Source organism: Pogona vitticeps, chromosome 1, assembly GCF_051106095.1.
Source record: "Pogona vitticeps strain Pit_001003342236 chromosome 1, PviZW2.1, whole genome shotgun sequence".
Lineage (NCBI taxonomy): Eukaryota > Metazoa > Chordata > Lepidosauria > Squamata > Agamidae > Pogona > Pogona vitticeps.
Genome location: NC_135783.1, coordinates 324278699 through 324295691, shown reverse-complemented (window position 1 = coordinate 324295691; position 16993 = coordinate 324278699). Strand labels below are relative to the sequence as shown.

At 40.5% G+C, this 16993-nt stretch overlaps 1 long non-coding RNA gene across 1 annotated transcript; it reads left to right on the top strand.

Moving 5' to 3' along the window:
• Positions 1-700: 700 nt before the first annotated feature.
• On the top strand, positions 701-14001 carry LOC144585991 (uncharacterized). Its single transcript, XR_013540653.1, has 2 exons — positions 701-2047; positions 6497-14001. It is a non-coding gene; the product is annotated as an uncharacterized LOC144585991 (long non-coding RNA).
• The last annotated feature ends 2992 nt before the right edge of the window (positions 14002-16993 follow it).

Sequence of the window (16993 nt, the reverse complement as noted above, 5' to 3'; positions counted from 1 at the left end):
CCCCCCTAGAGTCGAAGACGACTGGACAAATTGCCAAGGGGAACCTTTACCTTTACCTTACAGCCTATTATGGTAGGTTTCAGTTTGAATACTTTCCCATGATTTTTGTTCTGTTTAGGATGGAGAAATCAGGGACGGAAACTTGGACATTCTGCACATGCACGTGCACGTGCGCGCGTGCGCGCGCGCGCACACACACACACACACACACACACACACACACACACACACACACACACACACACACACACACACAGGCTGCAGTGGTGCCCTTGTTTGTTGCTTGTAGAGAAGCTAACTGGAACAAGTAGCTGAATCTTAAAGAGCCTTCTACACGCTCGAGGTCACAAGGCCAGTCTGACACACAGACCTTTGTAGTTCTAGAGAGGAGAATGGCCTAGGGCTCAGGAAGGACAGTAATGAGCAGTTGCCACTGCTCCCCCACCCAGTACTGTATTTGATGCCTGAGGTGACTTCCTCATTCTGCCTAATGAAGGGCCTGCCATTGAGCTACGTAAGGCTCAGCCCATCCTCTATATAGCACCACTGGTGCCTGGAATTACTGTTCCCTCCTTCACTTCTTTTCTGGAAGTCAGCAGCAGCTCTGCTGCTCTTTGTTTGCTCACCTATCATCTGACTCTGGATGGTAGTGGAGGAGCAGCAGCACAAATGCAGGAGGGCTGAGCCATCATCTTCAGTGAAGGGGGGGGGGTGTTAGACGTACCAAGGAGGACAGTACTTAGCTGGTTGTGGTGGCTGCTCTCCAACAGCAGCTGGATATGGGGTTGCTGCTAATGATCCCCAAAGAGTGCCAAGGCCAGAAAGCTGCCAGCCCTGCCTTCAGGGAACACTTTTAACTAGTGATGGGTGACTTTCCATTTCACATTGGACTGACTTGGGGGGGGGAGCTAACCTAATTGAGAGAGAGAGAGAGAGAGAGAGGAAACATTGCATTTTTTTCAGAAGGATGTGATATACATTGAGGCACATAAATGAGTTCGTTTCACAGAGGTTAACAAGGATCCAGCTGGTGCATTTTCATCTGTGTTTTCACAAGGGAGCTGCGACCTTCTCTTCCAGATCCCACCCAAAAGATTCCAATGAACTGGGTTTCTATGAAGTGTCATTTGAAAAGCACTTTCTCCAGGGAAAACAGAGGGTGCAAGAGTAAACAGGAGGAAAGGTCTTTTGTTGTTGTTGCTGCTGTTGAGAGAAGTTGTTTTAGCTTGAATCCATCTGGGTTCTAACATTCCCCTGCACAGACACTAAACCTGCTTCCCAAGTTGTGCTCTTCCTAGCAAAGCGCTGTGAATGCAAAATGCTTCCTTTATTCTCTGCTCAGTAGAGCTTCCTGTACAGTACAATGAGGTAGAGCTGCTGGCAATAAAAGATTGGTGTTGCATGTCCAGTCCTGTGCCTGGTTTCCTTGCTGTCACACACACGTAACTTGCCACATCTCACTGCATTTCATTAACAGTGTTCTTGGAACTTTAAACAGTTAAGCGGCAGGAACACGCTCCTTGGCGTTTCAGTGAGCTCATCTATTTATTTACAACATCTGCTCGGATACCCTTTGATAACTCAATCATATGGTAAACGGTAGTTACAGAGGACAGGTCTCTTCACATAACACATTCTGTCCTTGGATGATATCACAAAATGCACTAGCCAGGAAGCTCACAGAGAAAAGAATGGAAACAGCTGTGCGTTTCAGAGGGCGGCCTCCCTCTCAGTTTTCCTTTCAAAGGCTGACAGTGTATGAGGATCACCATTAAAATATATAATTTTTGTTAGATACTCAAGCAAACTAGATTTTGTGTATGCAGTAATTATGTTCAGGGTTGTGCTTGAGCAATTGCAGTGGCAAATAAGACTGAGGGCCAACTACACTTTATCCTCTGAAGAAGAGAGATGTTCTGCATGATGAAAGTCTTGGGTTCAATCCCTAACAGATTCAAAACAGGAGCCTAGCAATCAAGTTTGGAAAGATCTCTGCTGGAGCCCTCAGATAACTGGTCTGACTTGTTGAAATGCAATTTTTCATCAGGTATATTAAACCCCAGAGGTACTGCTTTATCATTTCAACCATTTTTTGTTTTGAATATGTCCCCTGGCTGCTTTTTTTGCCCTATAGAACATGTCCTTCTGCAAGTGGATGAAGCTTTCCTTTAGTGATTAGCTATCTGGGAGGGGTTTTCAAATGGAGTGTTGTGGCTTGTTGCTTTGAATATATCTTTGGTGTTGATTTCGTTTACCATTTTGTGTGGCATTTGTTCGATTCTTTTTGAATATTTGTATACATAAATTTTAGCTTTCAAATATTACTTTTTTTAATGGATCTTGGGTTCTTTTAAAGAAGAAAGGCAAACAAACAAACAAATGTGCAGATCAGGGCCGGGCCTAGATAAGAAGCGAGTAGGCCTAGGTAAGAAGGAAGGAACTTAATGGGTCAGTTAGAATGACTGCAGGGATGTTAAGAAAAGGGAATATATACCAAATAAGGATAGAAATAAGTAAGAGTCTGGGTCTAGGTAAAGAGAGGAGTGGGGGATGTAAACAGAGGCGGGACTTTCTGTGATCGGTTTAGGCACACCAGATAGGCTGTACACACTTTGGAGTTCCCAGATCAATGGAAAAACAAGGGAGGGACCATGCAGCCTGGAATAGGGGATAAATATCATGCTACCTGTATTGATGTGTGTGCCTACCCAGTTAGGACACCCGCTTTTGCAAAAGTGCTTTTTAAGAAAGGAGAGCTGCTTGTATTTGTGGTTGTCCGGTTACTGCATTTAAGTAACAAGGGTGTGAGCATTTCTCACAATTGGAGCCAAGGGGGTGAGCGTTTCTCACAGGCAGAATGAGGCAAGCCTTTATGTGTCCAATACTATCGGCAGAGTGTGAAGAAATTTTGTGGTTTAAAAACCTCCTAACTGCATGGTGGAAAAGGTTCAGGAACCTACAGAACCAAATAAGCTTCAAGTCTTCCCACAGTAGACTGCCCCTTATTGTTTAGTTTACCTCAGCTGGCACTTACGGTCTTAATAACTTACTCAGAGACACTGGTAAGAAAAAGAATGGAATGTTCCATTTACTGTACTTACATTTCTTCTTAGATCAAAACAAACAGTATTCCATAGAAAAATATTTATTGGTGAACTAGAACAGCTTATGGTTGTTGTGGGGTTTTCTGGCTCTTTGGCCGTGTTCTGGAAGTTGTTCTTCCTAACGTTTCGCCAGTCTCTGTGGCCGGCATCTTCAGAGGACAGCACTTTGTCAGCCAAAGAGCCCGAAAACCCCACAACAACCATTAGATCCCGGCCATGAAAGCCTTCACGAATACATAGAACAGCTTAATTGATTCTCTTGCTGTATACTGACTCATTACATTACTTGTTTGCTGATTACATCGTTCTAACGGTCTTCAGACCACATAGCTGGATAACTGACTTCTGACAGGGGAAAAAGAGGGAAAACAACACTTGAGTATCGAGCTGTGACTCTTCAAAATTCAGAGGCGGACAGGAAAGAATTGGTTGCTACTGGATTGACTGAGATACACTCCAGTCCAGGAAGGTCCCCCTCCCCAGTCAAAACCTCTTAAAGGCAACGTAAGAGACAGCAATAATTCCAACATATACTAGGATGCTCCCCCCAGAATATAATAACAGAAGTCTGCCAGCTGTTCTCCATTGGAGGCCAGAATTGTGTATGGTCTCTAAAATGTATTCAGGTATCCCATCACCACCATTACCGGTCAGCTATCTGTGGAATGGGAGAGGGAATGCAATTGTGTCCTTGGCCTCAAGTGGCAAAATATCTTTTGACAGACTATGGAACATGTGTTTCTTTCTTTCTGTGGGAGGAAAAAAAGTAGTTGGGAGTGGTATTTGGAGTAGAGAAATGGTTGAAAGGGAAAAGAAGGAAAAAACTGACTCTTCTGATAAAACTTATTGCCTTCCTCAGATTAAGAGCAGAAAGAAGGAAGCAGGAAAAAGTATGCATAGCTCCACCAGATTTATAGCTTAGAATTGATAGTTTAGACTTGCCATGATAGTATCAGTGGGTGAACAGCTTGACTGACAGTAGGGTGCTGTTATTTTGTACAACAAAGACTGTGATTAGTCTCATGTGTTGTGTTAATTGTAAGTATCTGTCTAGTCTACCTTGAACTTTTGGGGGATATATTTTGTCTATAAATATAAATAATCCATGTTAGTAAGAAGTTTCTACTCTCAGTACTGAAAGTATTGGTCATGATGAAGATTGACACATGTTGCAAACAATGTCCATTGCTGAATATTGGGGTTGTGTTTTTCCAGTGAGGAAGAGCAGAAAGGCTACCTCAAAGAGTTTGTATGATTAAAGAAAAATAAGTTGACATTGCACACATTGGTATTAGTCTTGGTGAAAACTGTTTTTAATACCATCCATGAAATGTTTAGTCTGCAATTTTAATTACCTGACTGTTACCACTACCTCCATGTAAATTGGGTTTGAAGCACCTCCAGACTTTAATGGGTTAGTATGACTTAACTAATGAACTAAAGATAGGGTTGATAGAGTGATACAGGTAATGATCTGTGACTCAGATTAAAGCTTCTAAATTAGGGGAGGAAAAGAGAGTGTCTCATTCATTAACCCTTAAAATATGTCACTGGTGATTCACAGGCCCTGAATGTTAGGAAATACCCCCGGTGTAATCAAATAAAGTGTGTAGGTAATGAAAATTAATTCAGTGTTATAAGGAGCAGTAAAAGATAGAGTGTGCAGCCAGGTTATCTAGTGGAAGGAGGATATACAGCAAAGACCTATATTACTAGCATAAAATTTGGAGTGTAAAACTTAATCAGTACTCAGTAGGCAATAGAATAATATTCACAGAAACTATCCTGTGCTGAGAAATATGATGTAATTCATTTTACAGAACCTGAGGCTGCAGTTTCGCTCAGAATGAAGTGACTTTCTCCTTCATACACATACATCAGTAATGAAACACTACTGTATTTCCAGCAACCCGCTCCAGTACACCATAAAATGAATGTGTGAGTTTGCAACCATGTTGTGGGTGAACTCTTTAAGCCAAATTGATTTGGATTAATTACAGCCTGCACCCATATTGTTGAGACACTCCAAATATCTTCAGTTTATTGATCTTGTTCTCACACAGGATCATTATCTATAGCTATGTGCTCACAAATGGGCATCTAATCAGTTAGACCGGGGACTTCAGAAGCGACAACACAGTTCGAGCTACATCATGTTCATGCTTTGTGAGAGATGGAGAAAAAACCTCTCCCTGTACTATCTTTCTACACTATGCATCATCGTACATAGTTCTCCTCATCTTTTTTTCTAAGCTAACCCACTTCTAAAGTTCTATCTTTCCTTAAAGAGGAGTTGCTCCAGCCTCTTGATCATCTGGGAGGACAGAAATTAACCTGGATTTTCTAAGGGTCGGTCTAACACTTTAACTGCACAGTCAGTCTCACTAGCAGAATTAGGCTTTGTAGACCTAGTTGCAGTGTTTATATAACACTGTCCAAGGACATTGGCTCCTACCATAAGGAAGCAGTTTCCTTCTGCACTGGGTATTGGTATGTGAAGGAGACCTGAGGCTGTATACTTCGGGCAGGTGGAAAAAGCAGCGGACCAGCCGAAGCTGTATTTAGGAGGCAATATAATGTGCTGCAATGTGCTGCTTCTCTGAATAAGATTGGTGTGAGTCTTATGAGGCTCTGCACAGTATAAATAACAAGCCTCACAAAATTGGATCAAAAATTATCATTTTTGCCGTCATTTTTTTCCAGGACAAAAAAAGCAGAGGCACATAAAGATTTACTTCCTAAGGCTGATTTGGTTTGAAATCGGACAGAAAGCTGACCCAGAACAAATGGTCAAACTTCTGAGACTTGCTCTTCTGTTGTATAACCAGCACCTACTTATTTTCTATAAATTTAAATTCAGAGGATTGCATAAAGCTTTACATCTCTTCCATTGCCAAAATACATGTGCGGCAAAAATAAACTAAATCATCATATCCATCCATCCCTGCAAACCAGCTTAGTCAAACAAAGACCAAGTTGTATACGGCTTCCACGGGCACACCCATGAGGCTCAATATAGCCGTTGTGGCTTTGGCGCATTCATTCCCCCCCCCCCCCCCAGTGTGTTTCACATTCCCAGCTGGAATACACGCTGACACCTCTGGGAAATGTCAACCTTTAGAACAGTCTTAAGGCTCAAAATGACTTGTGCTGCTGTGGTAGAAACTGAGCAGATCTGGTTAGGTAACTGGTTGTGTAGATGGGTGGCTACCATGTGTAAGGCACTTAGCAAAGCTGTGAGTAATCTGTGCTTTACAAAATTTGCAATCCTTCTTTGAGTCTGCTTCTGTCATTTGCGTTCTATATTTCTAGTTATTTATACGTCATTCCTGTGAATGTTTGTGTAAGAGAAAGGGCTTTATTATTATTATTATTATTCTTTTGCTTCTTAGGGGTTCTTCAGCAGCTGGCAATGGAGTCACATTCCTTACTGTATCGTATCACACTATGTTGCTGTGGATACCATTGTGATGCCATAAACAAGGGATTAGAAAACAACATAATATTCCTTCTCCTTTGACCAAAGTTTCTGCCTCCTGGAACTATATCATCAAGATGGACAAGTGGCCTGATCCCTGCATAAACAGCTAACTAGAGCATGGAAGAGTGGTACTTTTTTTCTGGTTACTACTTCCATTATCTTCCAGTCCACGTGGCCAATGGACATGCTAACTGTGGATTCTAGATGTAATCCCAAAAGATACAACTTTTATGGGATTCTGGGAACTGTAGTCCAAAAATAAAAATTAAAAATCTTTCTGGGAACAACTGCTCAAAATTAATATTTTATTACATTTGGATTCTTGCTAATTCTATATTTGTCTAAAATTTCTTGAGGATATAAGGGAACAAAAAGCATGTAGTAAATCTGGTCTTCCCTCAGATATGTACTGTATACTATCTAAGAGAACTACTGGCAGCAAAAGAGTGCTGTAATGGAAAATTACTGCTGGATCACTGATGGAGATTTCAATCCAGGGGTGGCAATTTTTGGACCTCAGAGTCTCCCTCTTCCCATCCTAAGATTCCCCAAGTTTTCGCTAGGGCAAAAGGGATCCCAGAGACACCTGGAACCTGAAAGGTATGGGGATAGGAAGTTTAAATTATTAAAAATAATTTAAACTAACAAAATAACAATGTTATTGGGTGACACAAACCACCATTTACACATTGGAGTTGTGCCAACTGGATGCCAGACACAGCATTCTTGTATGCTTTATACTGCAAGGATGTGTGTGCATTGTTTAAAAGACAAACCACTATTCTTTCAGGTTTCGAAGAATATAAGGGCTGCATGAAGCCCCTGTACTGCAGATCCACTATGTCATAAGGCACAACAGAAGGGAATTTGTCCCTCTGCTACTGGGTGGGTCAATTCATAGAGATTTGAGGTGTGGCACACCAGTCCTGTCTTATAAACAGCATGTGTAGTCTTGCAAATTTAGCCAAGTGCTTCCTACTGTCTCATCCACACTGCATTCCTGAAGTGTCATTATAAAGTCCATGATTTAAAGGAGGTGTTGCTCACCCAGTGTTGCCAGTTAACCTGAAGTTCATTGCCTGGAAAGAGTCGGATACCTGGATCAAAGCTCACAAAGCCCTCTGGGACATCAGCACAGCTGGGGCCATGACTTCAGAGGGCTTCTGCCAGAAACTATTTGTTTATGAAGTCTGCTTCATCTGATGTTGTCACTGTGACTCTGGAAGAGAAGGCTATATAGCCCGCAACAGAAACACTGCATGGGCAAAGGACAGCACAACATGTGGGGGAGAGGGGAGCAGTTCTATAAAACGTACGTCCAGAGCTATGGAAAATTAATGCTTTTCAGATCCCGACTTCCAAGTTTAAATCCATGGTAGAACAAAAGAAAGAAATAGACAAAAACAAAAAAGGCATGCTGGCATGTCTGGATCCCCTCTGATCCCATTGCAGAACTTCAGAAGTCGGGAACCACGCGTGCAGTGAGGAATTATAGATGCCTCCTTGTAGGAGGTCAGAGAATGCAGAACCATTTGCACAGATGGGAGTTGTTCAAATGTAATCCCACAGCTGAATACACATCTCAGAATCCCCCAATTTCTCTAATTAAAGCATTTTTTTTAATTTTAAAAAAATTACTTTTCCAAGCTCTAGGTGTTGTTAGAGCAAGCCTGACATCATACAGAATGAGTCAGCAGATGCTACTGATGGAGGATGGAACTGGATTGAATGAAGTAAGCCTAGTTCTCTCATGTGTAGAGCAGGATTTTCTCCCGTCAGCAGTATAATGGGACGACTACTAATCTACTCACCTTCTCTATATATAGAATGACAGGCAAGGATGATACCTTCATGTTCTTCATCTTAGGCTGAAAAATGTCTTGGGAAATGCCTCTATTGTATTGACAAGCCCTTGCATAGAACATCTCTAGTGGTGTCTGTTTCTAGCTACCTTCTTACCAGTATTTGTCTTCTGCCAAGTTTTTTCAGCTTTCAGAAAAGAAGGGAAGGAGTCCACAGCTGGAGTGAGTTCAGAGAAATCAGTTTCACAAAGATGAAGTTTCCATAACAAGTTCGTGAGCTCCCAGAAATAATCTGAGACTTTGGGATCAAAACAAGATGAACCTTGGAAGGCGACTGAAGGAACATACTGTCTGCATAATCAAGACTTCTCAGTAGGTCATAAAAGGAAAGAAAACTTTCTAAATATATTCAAAGAAAACGACCCCCAAATTTTGCACAACGAGTAGCATTTACTTATTGCTTTAAACATTATTTAAATTTTTTCTTATGGGGGGGGTCAGAGAAACAGAGATGTGTGATGCTTACCATCAATTGTACAAAGCAACCAATGTGATTTATCTTCTCTTTCTTTCTCACTTTTAAAAAAACTTGCAAACTTTCTCCATGCATTCAGAGTGGTATGAGGACCAAGAGACTCAGCAGTCTTTCACACCTGTCATTTCTGGAATGTCCATATTGCTATATAGCATTACTGTTTCCATGTTAACAAACAGCAACTTGAAAGTAGATAAATAGCTCTAGCTGGCCATCTTATAACATTAATATGGCAAAAAGTACAATGTTCTGCCTACTTGCATAATAAAAACTCCCCCTCTCTCTATCCATTTTCAAAAAACCTTTGTTTTACCCTCTGATGTGAAAAAGAAGTAAAAAGTTGACAAAGTTTTCATGGTTCATAGACTCAGAGATTCATAGAATCATGAAGTTGGAAGGGGGCTGTAAGGCCAACAAGTCCAATCCCCTGATCAATGCAGGAATACAAATCAAAGGTTATCTGCCAGGTGGTTATCTAAATTTCTCTTGAATGCCTCCAGTGTTGGAGCACTCACTGCCTCTCAAGGTAATTATTTCAACTGTCTTACGGCTCTAATAGTTAGGAAGTTTTTCCTGATATTCAACCAAAATCTGGCTTCCTATAACTTGAGTCCATTGTTCCATATCCTTCACTCTGGGCTGATTGAGAATAGATATTGCCCGTCCTCTGTATGACAGCCTTCCAAACTGGCGATATTGCACTGCCACTGAGTAACAGCATTAGTTACTCATTAGTAATGAGCAGGAGAGAACATGAAGTGATTTTTAAAACGTAAAACTGATGCTAGTGCTATTATGTTAACTTTTCCAACAACACGTCCAAACTTTGCTCTAACCACTAGTGTAAAAATGATAATCTATCCTATTCTAAATAAATATATGAAGAAACGGCCAGTAAATGATAATGGAGAATAGCTTTATTTATTTTTTTTATAAATAATAATGCTAGGAATAATGGGAAATTTAAAAAAGGGATTCAGCTGCTGAAGTGAACCTTAGCTACTTCCATTTACATGCTGATGAATTTAATGCCTTTATCTTTCACATTTCAGTGGTGTATTTGGATGTCAGCAAGAGAAAAACAATCCCCACCTTCTGTAAGATTTTAGCAGAGTGGTGAAGTACGCATTTCATTACGTTCCTCTGTAGAACAAAAAGGAACCATGCTAAGCTGCGGCAAGAATGGCTTTCATATCTTGAGACTCATTTTAATTTGCACGAACGCTGCCATAAAACTCTAATCACTACAAGATATGGGGCTGCTATTGTTCTGTGCCAAAAAGGAGTAAAAACAAATAAGCAAGCAAGCAAGAATCCAAAAAGAATATGACAGTTTATAAATGATTATAATTATCTTGTTGCCAACACATGAACTAAGGGGAGCTGATTTGGAGGACTAGATACTCTTGCGTAATGTAGACTGTTGATTCCGGCCAACACAACAGCTATTCGGGGGGTTTAATTGTTCTGGATTAATCTGTGCTCCTCTTGGAGATTTAGGTTCATAATCTGGGTATCCAGCCAGAGAGTGATGGTAGCCATTTCAATCTAGTTTCGTGGCTGATGATAGAATGGAAGCAGATTTCATTGCCTTGACAGACAATCTATGCTGGAAATATACAGGGAAGATGAGGCAGGAAGTGTAAACCCAGCTGTCTGTAGTTTTAGACTCTCCTTATGGCTATGGGGACTCTCATGATAAGCATGTACCCTTTCAAATTTACCACTGGACCCTGTCTATTATAGCATCACTCCAGAAGACAGCACGGAAATTGCTGCTATGTTTTACACTTGCATCCCAGAAATTATTGTTCACAAAGTGACACCAAGGAAGTTAGCCACTTCTCACCCAAAGATAAAACAATTGTCAGGGCTGTTTTCAACAAGTGTGAATGGTAGGGAGCAGAAGAGGGTATCCTATAGAGCATCTTGACTCTTGCTATTGATGTTGTTAATATTCAGGTTGCCCTTCCATGCTGTCAAGCTGAAACAATGTTTCTAACCATTTACATTCAGGCTAATAATCAGTTTATAATAAAGTCAATTTTTCCCCCTTGAAAGGGCTTTTATAAAAGATGTTATTTAACCTCCTGAAGCCTGGAATTTGGCCATTTTGTTAAAAAAAAGACTTGTGACTAACCATTCTCTTTCAACATAAGCAAGTTTGTTTTTTTCAATGTATTTGCTCTGTTTTAAATCAGTAGACAAAAATGGTCACTGATGTCTGCATGGGAGGAGAAACAATTTTATTTTTAAAAATCACAACTCAAAAACCATTTGCCCAAATGTCCCCAAATTTGGCATAGTACAAGAACAGCCTCCCTGCTGCATCTGTGCCAAATTTGTTGCTGATCTGAAGTTCAATGTTACAGTTTTTTGTTTAGGGTGCCCACATTTTTAGAATTGCTTTGTGGAATGTTCATATTGCTCTTCTGCGCAATATCTACTGCTGCACTGCGCTCCCATGCAGGAACAAGTTGCTCTGCTGCACAATAACATATCTGCACTCTCATACAATATAATTTCTGCATTCTTGTGCAGTGATAATTGGTTCCAGTGAAGCAACCATTTCCAGTACGATCAGATGCAATCCTTTCTCACCTTCTGATCTCTACCTTTCTTTTTCATTAAGAAAAAGTGAGAATAATGTCAATGAGCTGTTTTTAAAGATTATAGTAAGTAATAGTAACAATTCCTTTAAATAACTTTCTGAAATGGGATTGAGGTGAGAAACATCTCTGGCTGAGATGCTGGAAGGTCGTGGCTGACCAAAAAAGCATTCATTCAACAGTAAAACATACTTTCACCACTGGAATTGTTCTAAGCATAGTTAATTTCTACAACCCAACTTCAAATGTCAAAGCCGAAAATACTTTCCTGCTCTGTACAAGAATTATAACTTTGGGAGCCCCTTCCTGATACTGATAATCTCAAATATTTGGAAGTATGCTTTTCACTTAGAGCATATTCCCTACTATCACTAGAAATGGCAAGCAACAGTTGTGAAAAAATGTGTTTCTGTCGACAGAAAGGGGATGGGGGAGGGGGGAGGACTGAACTCATGATCTATTATTTGTAATGAATTTCTGAATGGGACTGCTTGTAACAGTTCCCCTTTTTACTAAAGTGTGTGTAGTGTTTCTGTGCCATAAATAAAAGAAACATTATGTCTCAGTTGGACACACATTTTGCATGCTAAGTGAAATATTGGAGTAAATGGGTTTTTAAAAAGAGTTTCCATACATTCTCCATCATTCAGTCCAGAAATGTACAAGACGTACTGTCATACTTCAAAATAAGCAGAGAAAGTGAAGCATTATTCCATTCCTGAAATGTTTCATTGCCCACAGACCTTTAGTTCTCATGACTTCCTTATTGTTCAGCCATTTGTATCAAAGATATTTTAGCCATTCAGGAAGTGTATTAAGCTTCAGTACAGAACGTTACACACTATAGTATCTTTCATTCAAAATGGGCCTCTGAATAATTTATGGAGAACGATTACAAAGGCAACAAGAAATGCTATTAACCATGGCTATAAAAAAGGGTCTGTTTGTTTTTTTAAAAGATTATATTTTCCAGCAATGGTATTTTTAAAATCTACCTATGCCATTATTGGCCAGATTGGAAGCTGTATCAGAGAGATTGATCTACCGGCATATTTTCTCTAGGGTTGAGCTGAAATATCCCTCAATTTCTCTTTCTCATTTGCAAGTAATGAAATGGGAGCAGGCAATTTTGTTTTATTTTGTTTTGTTTCAACTTATATACCACCCCATAGTGCTAGAGCCCTCTTCATGGATTGCTGCCTTGTCATGGCAAAGGGGCTTGAGTAATTAATTCAGAGAAGCTATGGGCTATGCCGTGCAGGGACACCCAAGACGGACAGGTCATAGTGGAGAGTTCCGACTAAACGTGATCCACCCGGAGCAGGAACTGGCAAGCCACTCCAGTATCTTTGCAAAGAAAACTCCATGGACAGAAACAAAAGGCTAAAAGATATGACGCTGGAAGATGAGTCCCTCAGGTCAGAAGGCGTCCAACATGCTACTGAGGAACAGCGGAGGACAAGGACAAGTAACTCCAGAGCTAATGAAGTGGTTGGGCAAAAGCCGAAAGGATGCTCAGCTGTGGATGTGCCTGGAAATGAAAGGAAAGTCTGATGCTGCAAAGAAAAATACTGCATAGGAACCTGGAATGTAAGATCTATGAACCTTGGGAAGCTAGAGGTGGTCAAACAGGAGATGGCAAGAATAAACATCGACATCCTGGCATCAGTGAACTAAAATGGACAGGAATGGGCGAATTCAACTCAGATGATTATCATATCTACTATTGTGGGCAAGAAGCTCGTAGAAGGAATGGAGTAGCCCTCATTGTCAAAAAAAAAAAAAGAGTGGGAAAAGCTGTACTGGGATATAATCTCAAAAATGATAGAATGTTTTCAATACAAATCCAAGGCAGACCTTTCAATATCACAGTAATCCAGGTTTCTGCACCAACCACCAACGCTGAAGAGGCTGAAATTGACCAATTCTATGACGATTTACAACACCTTCTGGAACTGACACCAAAGAAAGATGTTCTCATTATAAGGGGCTGGAATGCTAAAGTAGAGAGACAAGAGATAAAAGGAACAATGGGTAAGTTTGGCCTTGGAGTTCAAAATGAAGCAGGGCAAAAGCTAATAGAGTTTTGTCAAGATAATAAGCTGGTCATTGTAAACATTCTTTTCCAACAAGAGACGACTCTACATATGGACATCACCAGATGGGCAATACCAAAATCAGACTGATTATATTCTCTGTAGCCAAAGATGGAGAAGCTCTATACAGTCAGCAAAAACAAGACCTGGAGCTGATTGTGGCTCTGATCAGCTTCTTATAGCAAAACTCAAACTTAAACTGAAGAAAGTAGGGAAAAAAACCACTGGGCTAGCCAGGTATAAGCTAAACCAAATACCTTATGAGTACACAGTGGAAATGAAGAACAGATTTAAGGAACTATATTTAGTGGCCAGAGTGCCTGAAGAACTATGGATGGAGGATTGAAACATTGTACAGGAGGCAGCAAGAAAAACCATTCCAAAGAAAGGAAGTGCAAGAAAGCAAAGTGGCTGTCCAACAAGGTCTTACAAATAGCAGAGAAGGGAAACAAAATGCAAGGGAGAAAGGGAAAGTAACAGAATATTGAATGAAGACTTCCAAGTGATGACAAACCTAGACAGCATCTTAAAAAGCAGAGACCTCATTTTGCCGACAAAGGTCCACATAGTCAAAGCTATGGTTTTTCGAGTAGCGATATATGGAAGTGAGAGCTGGACCATAAAGGAGGCTGACCGCCGAAGAATTGCTGCTTTTGAATTGTGGTGTTGGAGGTGACTCTTGAGAGTCCCCTGGACTGCAAGGAGAACAAACCTATCCATTCTAAAGGAAATCAACCCTGAGTGCTCACTGGAAGGACAGATCCTGAAGCTGAGGCTCCAGTACTTTGACCATCTCATGAGAAGAGAAGACTCCTTGGAAAAGACCTTGATGTTGGGAAAGTGTGAAGGCAAGAGGAGAAGGGGACGACCGAGGATGAGATGGTTGGACAGTATCATTGAAGCTACCAACATGAATTTGACCCAACTCCGGGAGGCAGTGGAAGACAGGAGGGCCTAGCGTGCTCTGGTCCATGGGGTCATGAAGAGTTGGACACGACTAAACGACTAAACAACAACAATCCTGAGTTCCGTAGTCATGCTGGCCATGATGATGATGATGAGTCGGACACAACAGTGACTAAAAAACACAACAGGTGATAGAGCTCTCTCTGGGCTACTTACAACATAATTATGTAAAGAACAACTTCCCCCCTACTGAGCTGGGTACTCAATTTACTGAACTTGAAAGGAAGGCTGAGTCAACCTTGAGCTGGCTAACTGAACCCATCAGGATCAGGTTCAAGTCATGAGCAGAGGCTTGACTGCAGTACTGCAGGTTTAACCACTGTGCCATGAGGCTCATTTCCTACTATTCAGATCAGAGATGAGGGACAGAAATCAGGGTGAGGTGGTAAAATTCACAGCTTCTGCCAGCATTGATCCTATTGGCTGCTTGTTGGCAGTCAGGAATGGGAAGGAATTTCCCATTTTGGACATCATGGGAGTACTGGTGGAAGAAAGCACACCTCCTTCTGGAAAGATGTACAATTGTGGGACATGTGATGTGTCTGGGAAACAAAAGTGTATACAAAATTCTATGCATGCTTCAGAAGTCTGTATAACTGAAAATGTGTGCATTGGAAAAAACATGCTTTAATTAATTCCAAAATGGAAAAAATGTTGTATGCTAGAAAGATGAGTACAAAGCATGTACATATTTTATTAAAATGTACACGAAGATATGCAGACATTTATGTGAGGAAAAAGAGATTCTTGCAACCTGATATAGGAATGGTATCAGAATAAGAATTCTGACGAGAATCATATTAATTAACTCATTAGATTAAATGTGTGAACAGGGAGTGTTACATTTGTCTGCTTCTATCATCACTTCATAGAGTCTGAACAGAAGAGGCTCCTGTTTACATGGAGCTTTTTATACAAGTAAAATCCTGTAAAATCAGGGGTGTTGCTTGTGTAGAGAACAGGGACCCATAGGAATGCATTGAAATCTAATTAATGTATTCCTATGGGCAAAAAAGTCAGAACAATGTCAAATTTGGTTTACAAAGGGTTTATTAAGTGCTCTTTAAAGCTATACATATTGTGCAGATGATTTTAAAAATTTCAGTCAAAAAGCTTTAACTTTTTAAACATCATAGAAAAACATTTAAAAATCAGCAAACATGAGGCAGGAACAAACAACGGAAAACATTCATCTTGCAAAATACGGCCACAGGAACATTTGTCTTGCGAGTCATCAACCCCATTGACAAACCCATTTGTCTTGCGAGTTTTTGTCCTGCTAGGCATTTGTCTTGTGAGGCACCACTGTAAACTCAATGAGAATGTGAATGATAGGTTTACATATCTCCTTAATGTTTCTCAGAGACCATCCCTCTGATAGAAACTTCTGAAGATTGGCAGTCATCCAGGTGAGATTATCTGGAAGTTGAGCCATGGCAACTATAAAGGTAAAGGTTCCCCTTGACATTTAGTCCAGTTGTGTCCGACTGTAGGGCGCGGTGCTCATCCCCGTCTCCAAGTTGTAGAGCCAGTTTTTCTCCGTAGACAGTTTCCATAGTCACGTGGCCAGCATGACTAAACATGGAACACTGTCACCTTCCCACTGTGGTGGTACCTATTTATCTACTTGCATTTACATGCTTTTGAACTGCTAGGTTGGCAGGAGTTGGGACAAGTGACGGGAGCTCACTCCGTTGCATGGATTTGATCTTACGACTGCTGGTCTTCTGACATTGCAGCACAGAGGCTTCTGTGGTTTAACCTGCAGCACCACCACTGTACTTGTTTCTTATTTGGTTGAAAAGTTTCACTACTCATCCAAGTAGCTTCTTCAGGTTCTGAAGGTAAATGGTAGTCATTAGTGGAGCAATGGCCTTCAACTCAAGGTAAGGAATGCTAAAAGTTCAGTATAATGGGCTATATTATCGGATTTAAAAAATAAAGATAACATGAAAGCAATATATCAAAGGACTATACAAAAAAGATGCAATGTGACAGATTCTTTCAAAGAAGAAACCTATGATGAAGACAATGCAGTTTTAGAAAGTAAAGTGAAAGTTTTTCTCAAAAAATGGAAGAAATAAAACTTCAAGACTAGATGAAGTATTCATAGAGTAATTTCAAGCAATAGAGGTTGAATCTTATCAAAATCTTGACAAGAATACGTCAACAAATATGGAAAACAAAATAGAGTGATCCACAGACTAGAAGTGTTTAATATTTACTCCAATACATCTATAACCTTGATTTGGGAGACACTGTAATATTATGAACAGAATATCAGAGTAGGATTCAGAAGACCTGGGTCGAAGTCCTTGTCTGGCCAATGAAACTCATTGGGGGAGATGGCACAAGTAAAAGGTTCCCCTTGACAATTTGTCCAGTCATGTCTAACTCTAG